We start from the raw sequence: 18,662 nt of genomic DNA, 5'->3' as shown, positions 1-18,662 counted from the left end.
CTTTCTTTCCCTGAACGTTTTCGGAAAATAATAACTGAGGGACCATGCAGGATTGGTCCAGTTTTCTGCGGGGAAAGGTGAGATTGATCACAATTCCTGCAGGAGCAGGTGGGCTCTACTGTGAACCATTTTACAGCAATCCAACTATCACCAGTGCGATTTATCAAGGAGAACTTGTCACATGGGCTTACAAATCAATTCAGAAATTGTTCCAGTGATGTCAGCAGAAACAACATGGGTGTATTTCACATTAGAAATGGCAAAGGCTGTAGGAGAAATAGTCTGGCTGAGAAACAGATCCACATAGATGTGGAGACTGCCTGAGCCACTGGCCCACAGCATCCATGGTATGTGTGGGTGTGTGTCTGTGTGTTTGCTTGCATGTATGAGAGTGATCAAGAGACTGTAAGTAAGAGATTGTGTGTGCGTGTGTGTGTGCAGGAGGTAGACATGGTTCGGCAGATAGACTGTCCACAGAAGCAGCTACTACAAGCTCTAATGCAGCACAGTAACACCCACAGGAGTATGAGCGAGACAGGATCATTCTACATGCAGACAGATGGAGTTCTGTAGGAGAAATACAGCAAGAAGCCCAAACTCTGCAGGGGAAGTCTCCATTTCTGTGGAGTGAGATGCAAAAAATGGATACCTGTGATTCAGTGTATGCTAAGAATAGAACTGGGATATGGAAAGAAGATAAGGTGGCCATGCAAAGAGGCGAGAGACTTAATCAGAAACCGTGGGCGATTGAAAAAGAATAGAAAGAATAAATCAGCATGAGAAAGAACAACAGAATGATGACGCAGGTAATCAGTGGAGCAGGTTAAACAGCTCCCACAGGCACTAGTCATCACCCTCTTTCTCCATTTCTATGAAACATCAATTTAAAAGAGAATTCAAGCAAAGCCTGATAAACATACAACTGAAGCAGAACTGAGGCAAAGCTTGACCTAGGCCAAACTATTATTAAATGTTGCATTCATAACACTTCCAACATTTCGATAGGAACTGCTTAAGATTGATGCTGATTAAACAGAAACATCTACCACACCCAGACAGAGCTTCTATATTTTACACATTGCACAGGTGCATCCACAGCCACACTGAAGGACCTGGCCATGATATAAGGCATCCAAAAGATAAGGTCAAGATGGCAAAGACTCCCCTCCCCCATTTCAGGGACAAAAGTAGCTGGACAAACTAACATAGTCATTTTTAATACCTGGTTGCAGATCCACTTTCTCTGCCCTCTCATCCTCTGAATATTTTTTGCATTGTCCATGATTTGTTTCATAATCTTTTATGATATTAAATTCCTTAACTCTTTTTACCAGAGGCCAAAAAAAAGAAATTCCGCCTGTTTTGGGGTGCCCGGGTACAGCAATGAATTTATTTGTGATGTCACACTCCACGTGGCTCATATGAAAGTAGACACTCAGCAGTTTAAGTATCTGCAGTTTTTCATAAGTATTTCTCTTTTTTCTCTAGCCTACCGGGTTTAAATATTATAATTTTATTGTGGTAGTTGTATATGCCGTTTTACTATCAACAAAGCTTTAGTGCTGTTCATTTTATCTCTGTACCAGTGTTATTGTGGAGAGGTGGGAATTATTTGCCCAGTAGGGGGCTCACACCCCTCCCCTTTCCCATCACTGTGCTCACCAGCAGCTACACGCAGAGTCGCGATACTCTACACACAGAAACCCAACAGTGTCCTGACTAATCTTATAACTGACTTGCAGCGATAAAATAATTCCTTTGTTCATACTGATTGAAAATGTCTAAGTCGATTTCCATTCCGCCAGTGGAATGGAACGCCAGTGTACTGCAAGAAAGGGTTAATTACTGGAACAGTCTCTTGACATATGAGGCACAGGCATTTGCAGTACCTTTCAATGAAAAAGTATCCTTGTTTCCAGCTCTTTTGAAATTGCCCCTTCTCACTGTTAACGTTTTGTCTGTAGACATGACTAAATATCATTTTAATAAATTAATCTGCAGCTGTAGTCAGAGAAAGGCTCTTGCATTTTAGCTGACTGTGTTGCCACCATCAGATGAAAGGAAAAATTGCAATGTGCTGGCCGATGGGCCACCTATCGTCCATACTAAGAGAGAAGCCATGGGCCAATTAACATCTCTCCACAGGCCGCATTTGGCCCTGTGGCCAGACTTTGAACATCCCTGTCCTAGGCTAACAGATTAAGAGTAGTGGGGACATAGATAATCGAAATCTAGATGCCACAATAGCCACTGTTGCTAACTACTTTCATACATCTGCATCTATGCGACATTATCAGAGGCAAGAATCTGTTGTAATATAGCTGCAGCTCTACCTTGAGAGCATTGCCTACCTTGGTTTATGTTCAAGAGTTAAAAGAGTTAAAAGAACTATAATAACAGCAACCAGCAAGTACATAAAATTACAATGTATAAGCTTCATGTAAAACAACATATTCATTACAAACGCTAAATAACATCAAAAACATAATAAAAAGCTAAAGGTAATATGGCAGACATGTCAAGCTAGCTTATGGTAAACACAGTCTAGCACAAAAACTAAGTCAACAGTACTCAAACACAAATCCAATTACAAATCCAATCACAAATCTTACTGAACCTCATGTCCACTAATAAATATTAAGAACATTAGCTAAGAACTGAAGTAGTGTTAAAGAGAAGCTAAATAGTATTAAACAGTTAAAAAACAAAAAAAACAATAAACGTACCTCACCAACCTGCCTTAACTTCTGCATAAATTTCCTCAAACCATGAAATCACACACAGTCTGAACTTTCTCCTGCAAAAAGCATCAAGGATTCTTACATTAAGATGCTGCAGTGTGTCTGCATTTTTGCAAAAATCTTTGTGGACGCTTTAATGGGAACAATTTGGAAAGTGGCCTCCACCAAGAAGGTGCTGCAGCTGACACCAGTTTTAGCCCAATGCAGTATTCAGGCTTCCTATATCCAAGGGTGGAGGCATGAAAGAGCAACACTCACCCCACTAGCATGATCTGGCACACCATAACAAACCATGCAGCCCACTACTGCAGAACTGCCCAGGTATTTACAATGGTTCAACTCAGTTCTTAGTCATAACCATGCCGTGAGAGCATATTTACTTCCTGCTTGTTAGCAGATCATCATCCATTAGTAGGTCTATTATACAAAGCTACAAAGAACAAGGAGTATTTAGCAATAGGTGGTGAATGTTGGTAGTTAAGCATTCATCATAGCTGTGGGGGCTCTTTAATGGCTGCCTGGGGAGCTGTGCTGAGGTACGGTTCAATAGTGTAATTTCCTTAGCCAGGAATCTTTGAACTATTCCAGGAAATTCCCAATGAAATTTTAAGCACACACATTAGTAACCCACTCCACACAGAATGAATAAAAAGCACTCCAGCAGTATGGTGGTATTTATAGTCTCGTTCCATGAAGGATATCTGTGAACTTAGTGTGCTGAGATTTATGGCCATACAGCGAAACCAAAATGCAAATTACAAACCCCAAATGCATGGAAAATTAATGACCTACTATATTTGGTTTGTGAACCAAATAGAAGTGTCTTCCTGTACTTTTAAATTAGACATTTAAAACACCTTATATCTAAACAAGGCAATTTTGAGTAATGATAATAATAATAATAATAATAATATAAAAAACTCATTCTGACAATGTGTTGAAAAAAATCTCCGGAGTATTATAGGCAGTGTTGCCAGGTGTGTTGTTTTACTGCAATTGTGGGCTATGTTTAAGCTGCCAGTGTGGTTTTCATTCCCGTATATAATTGTTATTTTTTATTTTTGTTCTAAAATTGTATATTGACACAAGACCATTTGAGGACCCTGGTGAAAGAAATATTCAAGGAAACAACATCTTTTAAGACTGCTTTTCAGGTCATACAGCATTTTTTTTGCCTGCTTTGCAAGAGAAAGAATTTAATATTTTAAAAAAAACCTTAGCTCATATGGTTTTTGGTATAATTATTGGACCATGTATAGTCCAAAAGCGTGCAGTCTAAACCAGAAACAGATGAAACAAAAAGTAGTAACCCAGTGCTTCAATTTCTTCTCCTGAAGGGACACTAAGAATTTCACTGTACTCATTGGATTGATGTAGTAACCTCTATCATTCTGAACGGACATTTATAAATGAGAGAACCCTACCAGAATCCCACAGGCATCCCACTAGGAGACCGGAATGAAAAGAAAGAAATCTAGCTGTCAGCTAGTAAGGCCAATCCAATACTGCTTCAGAGCAGGCAACTAAAAAGGGCCAAGGACAAAAGGTTAATCCACTCTCCAAGGTGGATTTCCAGCTCCATGTTCCTGACATCTTGGCTAATTACTAGTAAATAAGCCAGCTAAGGTGTCCTATAACAAATGATAAACTATCTGAGCACTAAGAAGACAAAGGCAATGCACTGTCTATATCACAGTACTGATTAAATCTAGCAAAGCCACGACAGAGCTGGCACTTACAGAGATCACGTGGAAAATTTATTCCTTGGTAAAACAGAAACGTTCAGTGAAACCACTGTTTTGACAAACATCACCTGTCAGCTAATGCAAAACAGTGGCATTATTAAGAGTTTATGCATATGAAGTAGGACAGGAGTTCAAAAGATCAGGCAGTCATTAAAAAAAACAATAAGCCACGCGAGGCCATGTGTTACAGAGATTTTATCATGGATAAAGGTGCTCTTAGGCGCTACGCAAAGTGCCTAAAACCCCCTTAGCCATGATAAAACCCCTGTAACGCATGGCCTCAAGTGGCTTTTGCTAATATAAAATGGTGACAAAGACAATTTGATAAAATACACAATATTAGGCAGGTGGTTTTAATATTATGGCTGATCAGTGTGTGTGTGTGTGTGTGTGTGTGTGTGTGTGTGTGTATATATATATACACATACATGAACGCCTGTGTATGTGTATATCTATCTATCTATCTATCTATATATCTATCTATATAAATATATATATATATATATATATATATATATATATATATATATATATATATATATATATGGGTAAAACACACACACACCGATCACACACACAATATGTAAGATGTCACATGAAAAGCAAACCCATGCGCTCACACACACGCACACACACACACACACACACACATATATACACATATACACAGATCCCAATGAATTCCAAGAGACAAAGTCTTGTGTTAGACAACACTACAGTATCTTCTATGTAAATAAATATCCCGAGCACAAGAAATCACACAAACTGAGCTTCCCTGTTGAACTGTGTTTCAATTAAACCATAACCTTTCTTTTAGTAAGACAAAGCTACTTGAATTTCTCCCAAAACCCATTTTTGCACAAAAGGAGTACTTTCTGCACTTTTGCACTATATATGCTAGAAGCTAGATCATAAGTGATAACAGGAACGAACTTGTTTCATGGACATTCCACATTAAATTTAACCATAAACTGATTAAAGTAATTTAATTAATAAAAAATTGGAATCATTGGCAAATTGCTAAGAGGAATGAAACACTTCAGGACATGCTGCTATAGGAGAATAATCCTTCACCTTGAGCCACATTACACCACCCAGTTGTTAACTGCTTTCCTGTAACAGCATGCCGCTATATATGTAACATTATAATGTATAATATATTTTATATAAGAGTATACACCGATCAGCCATAACATTACGACCACTGACAGGTGAAGTGAATAATATTGATTATCTCGTTACAATGGCACCTGTCAAGGGTTGAATTATATTAGGCAGGAAGTGACCAGTCGTTTCTCGAAGTTGATGTGTTGGAAACTTGAAAAATGGGCAAGTGTAAGGATTAGAGAGACTTTGACAACGGCCAAATTGTGATGGCTAGACAACTGGGTCAGAGCATCTTTAAAACGGCAGGCTTTGTGGGGTGTTCCCGGTATGCAGTGGTTAGTACCTACCAAAAGTGGTCCAAGGAAGGACAACCGGTGAACTAGCGACAGGGTCATGGGCACCCAAGGCTCACTGATGCATGTGGGGAGTGAAGGCTAGTCCGTCTGGTCTGATCCCACAGAAGAGCTATTGTAGCACAAATTGCTGAAAAGTTACAGCTGGCTATGATAGAAAGGTGTCAGAACACACAGTGCATTGCAGTTTGCTGCGTATGGGGCTGTGTAGCCACAGACCTGTCAGAGTGCCCATGCTGACCTCTGTCTACTGCCAAAAGTGCCTACAATGGACAGGTGATCATCAGAACTGGACCATGGAGCAATGGAGGAAGGTGGCCTGGTCCGATAAATCACGTTTTCTTTTACATCATGTGGAAGGCCGGGTGCGTGTGCATCATTTACCTGGGGAAGAGATGGCACCAGCATGCACTATGGGAAGAACGCAAGCTGGCGGAGGCAGTGTGATGCTCTGGGCAAATGTTCTGCTGGGAAACTTTGGGTCCTGTCATTCATATGGATGCTATTTTGACACATACCACCTACCTAAACATTGTTACAGACCAGGTTCACCCCTTCATGGCAACAGTATTCCCTAATACCAGTGGCATCTTTCAGCAGGATAATGCACCCTGCCACACTGTAAAAATTGTTCAGAAATGGTTCGAGGAACATGACAAAGAGTTCAAGGTGTTGACTTGGCCTCAAATTCCCCACATCTCAATCCAATCGAACATCTGTGGGGTGTGCTGGCCATCAAGTCCGATCCATGGAGGCCCCACCTTGCAACTTACAGGACTTAAAGGATCTGCTGTTAACGTCTTTGTGCCAGATACCACAGCACACCTTCAGGGATCTAGTGGAGTCCATGCCTCGACGGGTCAGGGCTGTTTTGGCAGCAAAAGGGGGACCAACACAATATTAGGCAGGTGGTCATAATGTTATGGCTGATCAGTGTATATATAATATATGACTACAGGTGTAAACTGCAGTGTATCTCACTAATAACAGTAGATGCAGTAAAAGGTTTCCAGAGAAACAGGACACATTTCAGACAAAAGCCCGTTATCAGCTGTGCAAGCAAAGTGCTTCTGGGGCTGTGTGTGTGTGGGTGTGTGTGTGTGTGTGTGTGTGCGCAGTATGATTGTAATACCACTAATATGTCTCAATATCTCATGGCACAACAGCAGGAAGAGCAGCAACAAAAGTCAATCAAACCTCAGCACATCAGTTCAGCCCATGTGTGATCAACCCGGCACTGGATCAATATGAGTTCAGGTTGCTGGCAAGGACACTCACCTTGAGACTTCAGCAGCATTCAGTCTGCCCCTGCAACTGTGTCCGCATTGGGCCACAACAGTGTGTCATGCCTCATGGTTTCCACCAACCTATGAGGCAGCAAAATAGAATAATGAAAAGATTACAACCAAATACACCTGGATACTTAAACACTGAAATTACACATGCATGTGCATATACATGTCAATCAGAAATTAAATACAGTGCAGCTTAAAGCAAAAGTAAATGCTTATGATAATAATCTGATGTTAAATTCATTGTATACTGCATACTTGTGTAATGTTTTTGGTACATTCTTATGGGGATTCAGCATTTCAAATTACTTATTAATGAGCTGAAGATCAGGCACATTAAACATGCAATGTACAGTTACCCATTAAATAAAATTACTATAAATAAATGCAAATTACTATAAATCATGAAAAAAAAACCTATGTAAAAGACTAAAGAAATAACAATAGTTTATTCTTATTTATAGTTATATATAGTAGTTTTTTAATCAGGATTTTAAAAGCTAGAATTCTTAATAATTACTGGAACACTATTCCAGAATTAAGCACGATGTGAGATGGCTCCTGTCAGCCAAGAACAGGGATCTGAGGATACAGTGGGCACAGGCTTACCAAAACTGGACAGCTGAAAATTAGAAAATGTTGGCTGGGCTGAGGAATCTCAATTTGTGCTGCGACATGCAGATGGTAGGGTCAGAATTAGGCGTCAACAGCATGAATACATGGACTCAAGCTGCCTTGTGACAACAGTTCAGGCTGGTGGTGATCGAGTAATGGGGTGGGGAATGTTTTTTTGGTATACACTGGGCCTCTCAATAGCAGTTGAGCCTGGTTTCAATGCCATGACCTACACAATATGGAGAAACGTATGTGGATACCCCTCCTAATTATTGAGTTCAGGTGTTTCAGCCACACCCATTGCTAACAGGTGCACATAGCCATGCAATCTCCATAGACAAACAATGGCAGTAGAATATGTCGTACTGAAGAGCGCAGTGACTTTAAACATGCCACTTTCATAGGATGCCATTAGTGTGAAATGCATCAACAGTGTGAAGAGCAACAACAGCTTAGCCACAAAGCGTTAGACCACACAAACTCACAGAGCTACAAGCGCAAAGTGCATAAAGTTGCATCACTCACTACAGAGTTCCAAACTGTCTCTGGAAGCAATATCAGCACAAAAACTGCGTCACTGATGGACGAATCTGGGTTTGGTGGATGCCAAAGAACACTACCTACTGGAATGTACTCTCATTAAGCACTTTATTAGCACTTTATACTGTACACTTTATACATCTACTCATTCATGCAATAATCTAATCACCCATGCCTTCTCATCCATCAATGCCTGACCTCACAGATGGTTTTTTTTTTCACTGAGTGGGCACAAATTCCCACAGACACACTCCAAAATCTTGTAGAAAGCCTTCCTAGAGGAGTGGACAGTTACAGACACAAGCATAGGCCATCTCAAACTGGTTCCATGAACATGACAGTGAGTTCAGTGTAGTTCAATGGTCTCCCAAGTCACCATATCTGAATCTAATAGCGTACCTTTGGGATGTGGTAGAATTGGAGATTCGCATGAATGTGCAGTTAACAAATTTGCAGTAATTATCTGATGCAATCATGTCAGTATGGACCAGGATCTCAAATGAATGTTTCCAAAACCTTGTGCACACCATACTACAAAGAACTGAGGCTGTCTGGAAAGCAAAGGGGGGCCAAGTATTAGTTTCCTGTTCCTAGTGTGTATATACTGTATATATACTAAGATGTGCCAATACTCAACTGCTCTAACTAATGAATCACATATACAGTTATATATATTTTTAGTTACTTCTTTTCCAATGTGTGCATGTGTGTGATGATGGTAGAAAAAAAGCTACACTCTACTAAAAGTAGAAGCACTGCACTGGATTTATTTCTGTCACCTCAGGCAGGACTTTTATTTAGGTCTCTTCACAGACTGGGTAAATCAGTGGTTCTCAGACCTTCAGAAACCACTGCACTTTGCAATTTCCCTGATCACACTCTTCGTTCTTCAAATCAGCTAATTACTAAGCCATGCATGAACTGAATGAGGCATGCTAGGACAAGAAAATGACTAAATTTTCTAGGATCTTGTGCCAGGGTCTCATAGGACTGGAATTAAGGACCACTGAGATAAACAGTACGAGAAGCACTTGTTTTACAATATGATCCTCAGAGAGCTCACTCTGAAAAGCAACTGATGATACATTTTAAGCAAACTCAGAAAGCAGTAAATATCTCTGGCTAGAATACATACTGAAGCAGGTAAAAATACATTTCAGACACATGTTCTTATGAATAATGAGCATATTGTAGGAGTTATTAGCAGTGCTAACAACAGTTTTAAAAACATCATACTACACATTAAATAATGACTACACTTCCTAATGTGTGCAGTTAACACAGGTAATATGGTACTCTGAATCTTCTAAATCAGGGGCTTAAACTTTTTGTAGCCAGAGACCCCTTTTGACTGTAAAATAAATCCCATGAATGCCCTTAGTACATATTTATTTCTGTACACATTTATTTAAATGTGTACAGAAATAAATATGTACTAAGGGCATTCATTTATTTATTTATTTTCTGTTTGTAATCCATGCCTCAGGTTTATTTTTGACTCATGCACAGGCCCATACACATTTATTTAAATGTGTACAATAAGATTTTGTCTACTCTATTATGTGAACATTCCACAGGCAGAACAAATTAAGTACAAGTTCACATTATTTATAGGCTACGTTTTGAGGTTTGGATTAAACCCATTCAATTAAAGGGACCAATCAAAAAAGCTAATAACTCAGTAATAAATCTCCCTTTGATAACAGTGTTTTCCACCACTGAAACATAATTCAAAATTCACTGACCACCCAGCTATGCTCCACAGACACCTGGGGGGTCTCCGGATCGTCTTTGAGAACCACTGCTAAATCATTGCATTGCAATAAACAAACAAACAAACAAACAAACAAACAAATTCTTATTTTTATTCTCTGTTCTGCAGCTGAATCTTTACTGGGCCTGTGCATGAGTCAAAAATAAACCTGAGGCATAAATAAATAAATAAATCAGGGCCTAGATGTGTAACAACTCATGTTTAATCACAGAAAGTAGATCAGTGTCAGCTTCTTTATGCGTGTTTATTTGACCAAAAGGATCCCAGTAATGTTTAATAAAACTCATATCCATATCTACTCAATTTATGGCTTACAATGTAGCAGGTAATAATAATAATAACAACAACAACAACAACAACTACAACAATAATAACACCAATTATGTATTAATAATCGACATATATAATGTGCATTTGCACAGACAATTGATATTATTTTAAATTTTAAGTTATATATTTATCATTTGGAGGCAGCGCTCGAGCTTTGATGATTTCAACAACCTAGACATCATCCGCATTGTTTTTTTTTTTTTTTTTTGGAAGAGAAAGGACTCCATAAATTACCCGGATAAAACACGCACCCAATCTGGAGATCAAATATGTCGATTAATCAGCCGATTAATCAGACTCGTAACAGCCAGTGTGGAAGAGGATCGATGGATAGATGGATGGATAGATGGATAAATGGATTTATTATGTGCGCCTGACCAATGGGCGTGAGCGCAATCTCACCATTCGATGTCTTCATTCCGTCTTTTTCGTTACATAAAAGCTCGTCACGTCGTCTCATTCACTCTTCTGACACTCGATTCGCCTTCCGTGATTAACCTCGCGTCGTGTCGAACCATTTCTGTCTCCAGAAGCGAAATGACAGCAGCTCGAGGAAGCAAAGTCGGAGAGAATAAACGGATTCGTTCCTCTAAGGCGAAACCAATCGAAACAGATGTCTAGGATGCGAGTGCACCAGCGCTCACACGCTCGACACTCGATTAAGTGCGCAGCGTCCGGGGCGTGTGTTTATTTTGGTGGATGAAGCGCCGCCACAGCGCACACGCGCCCCCTGCTGTCAGAACAGACAAACTGCAACAATGAACTTATTTCTTAGTTTACAGCAAATTAATCTCTGTCAGACTGGTAACAGCCTAAAAAGCATAAAATAGTGTTCTGTGTCCATGATATTTAAGATACCCAATACGTTACATTCAAGAAAACGATGAGGTTTTTTTTTATTTATTTATTTTTTACTTTTTTTTTCACATTTATCTTTGTTTAAGAAGGATGGGTGATAAATTCAGAATTCCAGTTCCAAGGGAAAAGCCAGCTAATTGCAGCACGGAGTCCCAGCATGTAGCTTTGCCACCTTACAGCTTTTATAATGTAATACGAGTCCATGGTTCGATCCTGAGCTCGCATTACTACCTGCGTGGAGTTTCGTATGCTCTTCCTGTGAAGGAAACCCATGTCTGTGTGGGTTTCCTCTGATCCCTCTGGTTTCCTCCCACCTCCCATAAACATGGCAGTGGATGAGAGTGAGTGTGTGCATGTGTGTGCATGGTGCCTTGTGATGGACCTGTCTCCCATCCAGGGTGAAGTCCTGCCTCGGGTCCTGTGTTCACGGCATAGGCTCTGGATCCACTGCAACACTGACCAGCATACATTATTTTCCTAATTGTTACTATGAACAAACCAGGACATAATTCTCTCCCAGAACTAACAACCTGCTGCACGGTTTCATAACACAGAGTAATATGAGGAAATACTGGATATACACTTACATAAACATCTTTAAGATCAGTACAGCCAGAATTATCACATAACGAGTAACACAAGGGAAAGGAGATTTGGATTTGGATAAAAATTCATAAAAAACAAGATAACATCAATCTGTTCACAACTTGATAACCACTTTATTAGCTTTTAGTTTATTTTTCATGAATCTTGGCAGCATTCCTCTGTCCTCTGTCCTCTGTATGGTCTTCATGTATAATTACATGCAGTCTATTAAAATTACAAGTCTCAGATGATCTTACATACTTATAATTTTATTTTAAAAAGTTAAGAAACGAAGACTATAATAGTAATGCAGCAGCAATATTGTTGATATTTATAGCAGAGGTGAAATCTCAAACAGAATCAATACAGGAAAACCCATGCTCAAAAAAAGAGGACAAGCTGAGGTCAAAAAACTCAATACAATGCAGCCTCTCCATTCAGTGTTTCTTCCAAAGCCACATCCACCAAACATATACACATTGTCTAAGATAACACCATGTCTTAACTGCTGCGTTTTTAGTCTTGTGGTCCTCATTTACTCAAGCCTGGAAGGGCCAATTTCTCTATTTGGAGTTTAAATAGGTATTCATGAGCACTCTTCCTTGTGCTCTTATGTGCTTTTGGAAGAAAGCTCAGTCAATGAAGACTCAGTTTTAAGGAGTGCACCAAACACTTGGATTCACACCCTTGCACCTTTGAGAACTCGCCCAACATAGATCCACAGCTCAAAAACACCACCAGAGTGTGGCCTCAGAAGAAGACTGCAGGTCCTAGGTCCTAATCAATCGTTTTGTTGAGCACATTTGGTATCATCAGAATGAAGGGTTTCTCATTTCCAGTGACTTCTGACTTGTGGCCAAGTATGGTGACCCATACTCGGAATTTGTGATCTGCATTTAACCCATCCAAGTGACACACACACACACACACACACACACACACACACACACACACACACACACACACACACACACACACACACACACACACACACACACACACACACACACCGGAGCAGTGGGCAGCCTTTTTTGCTGTGGCACCCAGGGAGCAGTTTGGGGGTTCGGTGCCTTGCTCAAGGGTCTCACCTCAGTCGTGGTATTGAGGGAGGAAGAGAGCGCTGGTCATTCACCCCCCCACCTACAAACCCTGCCGGACCTGAGACTCGAACCCACAACCTTCAGGTTCACCTTCAGGTCACAAGTCCGAGCCTCTAACCAGTAGGCCACGACTGCCCCCAAATTATCACTGGCCCATACGGGGATCGAACCCGTGACCTTGGCATTATCAGCACCAGTGGTGAGCCACTTCAACAGTGATGGACGTAACATTAATGACATCTCTGTTTGAGTCGCTAGAGGTGGTTATGCGAGCAATGAAATGAGGAAACGTAAGGACAATGAGCTCATCTACACTCTCAGAACTCTGGAGTAATGGAATGAATGTCATTTTAAAATTATTAAATTAATTAATTAGGAACAATTTTGAAGATCAAATAGTTTCACCTCCTAGAGCCTCAGAAGAACTTTGCTTGCACAAATAGCATTCTAGCTTGTGATTATTGCTGGTATTGTTATTATTCATTTTATTACAGTACTACAATGTGACATTAGTGTATAGTGAATATGCAAATCATATGCACACCATTTAATAAAGTATTCCATTGCAAAACCTGACCTAAGTACTTGAACTAAATATATGTACAGGTTTAAGATAGTCTTCAGGGATTTGTCGACTGTCACAGGAGACATTTGGGAGTATGTCCTCTGAACGAGCTATGATATATTTAGTGCTTTGATGCTCTAAGCTGTCCAACACTGCCACCAGGTGGTTATTGTAGGGTCAGACCCTAATTTTATAACAAGCAGTGACACTGCAAAGTGTGATGATACAAGCACGTGGGAGACCACACGACTGTGGCCTGTCAGCTTGAGCATAATGTTGAAACATTTTAGGATCATACACACACACACACACACACACAGATATTATATTTACTTTTTTTCCCCCAGGTGCATATTTCAAGGACATAGTCACTTTCACTCACTCTCTCAGTGTAGCAGCTGGAATTTTTTTGCAAAGGTGGTAGAAGTGCAAAAATTCAATTAAAAGTGTATCATCTATAAAATTACTCTGGTAAAGATTCAAGAACATCATCATTTTCCCCCTCAAGTTAACATATAAAACTGCAAACTCTTAATATGAAAGTAGAAGTACAGAAAAGAATCAAATAGAGAAAGAATTTATCTTAATCTGTAAGTTTAAAAACACTCACCTTATGACTATGACTAAATATGTTGATAACCATACATGTATGTAATGTCTGGATCACTGGATGACTGGGTCAGAGCATCTTTAAAACGGCAGGCCTTGTGGGGTGTTCCCGGTATGCAGTGGTTGGTACCTACCAAAAGTGGTCCAAGGAAGGACAACCGGTGAACTAGCGACAGGGTCATGGGCACCCAAGGCTCACTGATGCATGTGGGGAGTGAAGGCTTGTCCGTCTGGTCTGATCCCACAGAAGAGCTATTGTAGCACAAATTGCTGAAAAGTTACAGCTGGCTATGATAGAAAGGTGTCAGAACACACAGTGCATTGCAGTTTGCTGCGTATGGGGCTGTGTAGCCACAGACCTGTCAGAGTGCCCATGCTGACCTCTGTCCACTGCCAAAAGTGCCTACAATGGACAGGTGAGCATCAGAACTGGACCATGGAGCAATGGAGGAAGGTGGCCTGGTACGATAAATCACGTTTTCTTTTACATCATGTGGAAGGCCGGGTGCGTGTGCATCATTTACCTGGGGAAGAGATGGCACCAGCATGCACTATGGGAAGAACGCAAGCTGGCGGAGGCAGTGTGATGCTCTGGGCAAATGTTCTGCTGGGAAACTTTGGCTCCTGGCATTCATGTGGATGCTATTTTGACACATACCACTTACAGGACTTACAGGACTTAAAGGATCTGCTGCTAACGTCTTTGTGCGAGATACCACAGAACACTTTCAGGGATCTAGTGGAGTCCATGCCTCGACGGGTCAGGGCTGTTTTGGTGGCAAAAGGGGGACCAACACAATATTAGGCAGGTGCTCATATACAAATACATCATATATATATATATATATATATATATATATATATATATATATATATATATATATATCAGTGCAACAATTATGAATATGAATAAACCGGTTAAGAGTATATTGTTATTATTTTTGTATTAGTGTCTGCTATAGTACAAGAGCAATAAATATGTCCAAATTTAAATAGTTTATAGTTCCAAATGGAGTGTATGTGCCAAAGTGTCCTTATGTTTTGTTCAGATTAAAATCTTTTTAATAATATAGATAATTTTTATAGCATGAAACATATGCTTTGCTAATTGTCACTAATGTGTATGAAATGTTTATTTTTTAAATTTTTCTTAATAATTGTTTTTTTTTTTTTTTTTACCTCACAGACTACCGTACAATAGTTGGACACATAAGATTAATTTCACTAGATTGACAATTGAGAAAAAAATACAACTTGATAAAAGTTCTTGGTTTAAGTTTGTTTCTAAGACAAATATAAATAATGGACTTAAAGACTATTTATAGATTTATTTGTGAATATTCATTAAATATATATTTTTACTTAAAATTAAATATTTCCCCAAACAAGTTTTCATTTAGAAGTTAGGAGAAGCCAACAAGTGCTCATTCTATTTGGTAACTTTAAGAAATGTGTCTTGGGTGAAGCTCCCCCATGAAGCTGGTTGAGGAAATGTCCAGAGTGTGCTTCATCACAAATACAAATAAGACAATAAGAATTTTAAATATAAAACAGTTTTAATTTGTTTAACACTTTTCTTGGTCACTGCATAATTCTAATAATAATTATTATTCTAAAATAGCACACACACACACACACACAGAATATCTGACAAAACTTAAAATTTACAAATTTACTACTAGAAAATCAGATCTATTTGCACTATTCCCTAATATAATATGTCAATATTTTGTATGTTAGCTATGTATCTAGCTTTTTATGTTAACATTCTCTGTTAGATTTTAGCTAATTAGTAAAATACTTGTAAAATGGCATGCTAGCTGTGATTATGCCTAATGCAGATATTTTTTGGCCATCACTGATTGCACTAAGGTGTTAAATATTACTAAATGTTACTAAATTTGCATAAAGTGGGATTGGCAGTTGTCAGGGATAGTGCAGAGCAGTGGTAGAAAGCAGTATGTGGTGGTCATTATCTCCTTCGGCATGTTGATTGTGGTCTAGTCTGATACTGTATGTCTAAGATGCAGGCCATCTCTAAGTAATGACAATACTGGCTGGGCCAAGACCAGAGACCAAGATCATTAGATCAAGACTCCAATTCTCCAAAAAGCAGGGAGCGCATTAAAACCTGCTGTGCTGCTATCCCTGTGATGAATGCTGTTTGGCGTTACTGTAAAAAGGACTGTAGTAGAACAGGCACTACAGTGTCACCTTGTGGACATAATGTATATTCAAAAGATATTAAAGGTAAAATGAGCTGCTTAACATGCATAACTGTATAACTAAAATGTAGCAACATGGTAACATTTTACAAGACATATTACTGTTTAACCACATCAGATTACTAATGCCCCTGTGGAAAAGAAAGACCTGGCCCTATTTACAGTGCTGATAAAGTCTTAGGCACCCTATATTTTAATACAGATTTTTATCTTAGATCTTTATTTGATGTCTTCTGCATTATTGCATCAGTAAAATCAATTTTTAGATTTACAGCTACAACAATTACAACTTTTTAAAATTAAATTACATTTTAAAAATTAAATGAAATCATTTGTATGTCACTAAAGAAAGTATCATATTACGTAATAGACCACTTTTCAGACAAAAAAAAATAAAAAAATAAAAATCCCATTACAACTATCATTACAACTGTGCTTATAATTCTTTGGTAATGATTTGGCAATTAATCTGGAATGAAGCATTTCCATATTACATTACAAAATTTATTAGTGCCTTAAAACCTATAATGAGGAATAGTTTAACATTCACTTGAAGCACTCAGCAATGATATTTTAAACATTTATAATGTTTTTACAATAGCGATAGTGACACTTGTATTACTGTGTGATTCTAAGATATCAAGGAATTATTCACAGCACATTATTAGAGCTTTATCAGGCATTATTACGGTTATAAAAATGCAAACAAGTAATCATTACCAACTTACAAAATAATTACAAGCACAGTTATTATGACTTATGAATATGGGCTTCACAGAAAGCGTTTTTAAGCCTACAGACTTCATCACAGAACATTATATAGTATGAATTCATACGTACAGTTCAGTAAGGGTGTTAGTTTTTTTTTTTAATTAGACTACACTTTAATTGCTGTAATAAATTTTTAATCAATGAACCCTAATTATATATCATCTTAATTACCTACTACAAAATGTCACTGTTATAGTATGTACTGTATGTACACATACAGTTAAATGCAAAGGCTGAAAAAAAGTGCTTGTTGAAAAACAGATCTAAAAGAGCAAGGAATTGGTCTTATCATATTGGAATATTATATCCATGGCAACCTGGGATATAAATAAAATTTTATTCATGTAACCCTCTGGGCCATTCATTATTGTGAGTCACAATTTGTACATGACACCTAGCAGATGGGAGAAGACGTGTAAAGACAGTTTACCAGCACCATTAGAAGAAAATGCAGAAAGGACCATCCGTCATTTGCTTGAGATGAAGGAGGGAAGGAGTGAAAGAGAGTTAATAATTGATGTGGCCCTGGTCACACTGGCTCCTGCTGATTCACAAAAGACATTTAGCGGTGATTGAGATCAAAGCTGTTCAGACTCCTGCTGCTAAGCTGAAAGGCGAAACTAGCAATCGCCTTCTTTCTCACTCTAATAGTGTCCCTTTTATGAAGTTAATAAACTGCACATTTCAGTCAAACTACATCAGTACAAATGGCTCTGGGATCTAATAACTTGAAAGTAGAGAGCCACCTCTATCTCCCTCTTTGAACTGAACCACTGAGAGTGTTTTGTGTGTGTGTGTGTGTGTGTGTGTGTGTTTTGTGTGTGTGCGCGCGCATGTGTGAATACATGGATGTTTGTTAGTTGGGGGACAGATCAAAGCCCTCTAGTGGTGTGTTAAAATTGGGAGGCTACACACTTTGCTTCATTTGCTACCAAAAAAGAATAAAGATGCACAATTCACTGGCCATGGACTTTGCAGGTGTTTCCTTTCCAACCACTCCGAACAGGAGCAGCGCTGCAAAGTGGGCATGTGTGTTAGAGAAGTCGAGGACTTTTCTAATAAGGCCAGTCTTTGTTGTACATAACCTTTTGATCTTTTGCTCTAAGAACAGATGAGAGGGTGATGGAGAAAAGAGAGACAGAGAGAGAGAGAGAGAGAGAGAGAGAGAGAGGATTAGACACTAGTTTTAAGGTAAGCTGTTACCCTCCCATCATTCATTATTGTGCTTGGTTCCTTAATGAAAATTTCTATTCATCTCATCAAGTGTGTTGTGGAAGGGGTCAATGTTTTAGTGCCTAGTTTAGTTGCAGGTGTCATTGTTGTTGTTGTGAGTTGAATATTTTGCTTTTACAGCACACCACAAAGTGTTTTATTCCTCTTATAACGCAGCACTATTTTTTATTTATTAATAAATAACACATCATTCTTTTTTTTCCATTTATAGTTAGTGTG

The 18,662-nt window shown here is 38.9% G+C and overlaps 1 protein-coding gene across 3 annotated transcripts in view; it reads right to left on the bottom strand.

The window, feature by feature from the left end:
* The window catches only part of tex2 (testis expressed 2), a 34,567-nt gene extending 23,456 nt beyond the window's left edge, over positions 1-11,111 (bottom strand). Inside the window, exons 1-3 of one of the 3 annotated variants that reach the window (XM_053239078.1) lie at positions 10,900-11,111; positions 8,379-8,476; positions 7,225-7,313 (exon numbers count right to left, since the gene is read on the bottom strand). The gene's annotated coding sequence lies outside the window, so the exon portion shown is untranslated. Of the gene's footprint in view, positions 1-2,726; positions 4,788-7,224; positions 7,314-8,378; positions 8,477-10,899 lie in introns of those variants that run through there. The other 2 variants (XM_034310300.2, XM_034310301.2) reach the window with 2 other exon arrangements.
* Positions 11,112-18,662: the final 7,551 nt, after the last annotated feature.

The sequence above is a fragment of the Pangasianodon hypophthalmus genome, chromosome 13, assembly GCF_027358585.1.
Source record: "Pangasianodon hypophthalmus isolate fPanHyp1 chromosome 13, fPanHyp1.pri, whole genome shotgun sequence".
Taxonomy (NCBI): Eukaryota; Metazoa; Chordata; class Actinopteri; order Siluriformes; family Pangasiidae; genus Pangasianodon; species Pangasianodon hypophthalmus.
Note: the sequence above shows the minus strand (reverse complement) of the source record. Positions and strands in the feature narration are given on the sequence as shown.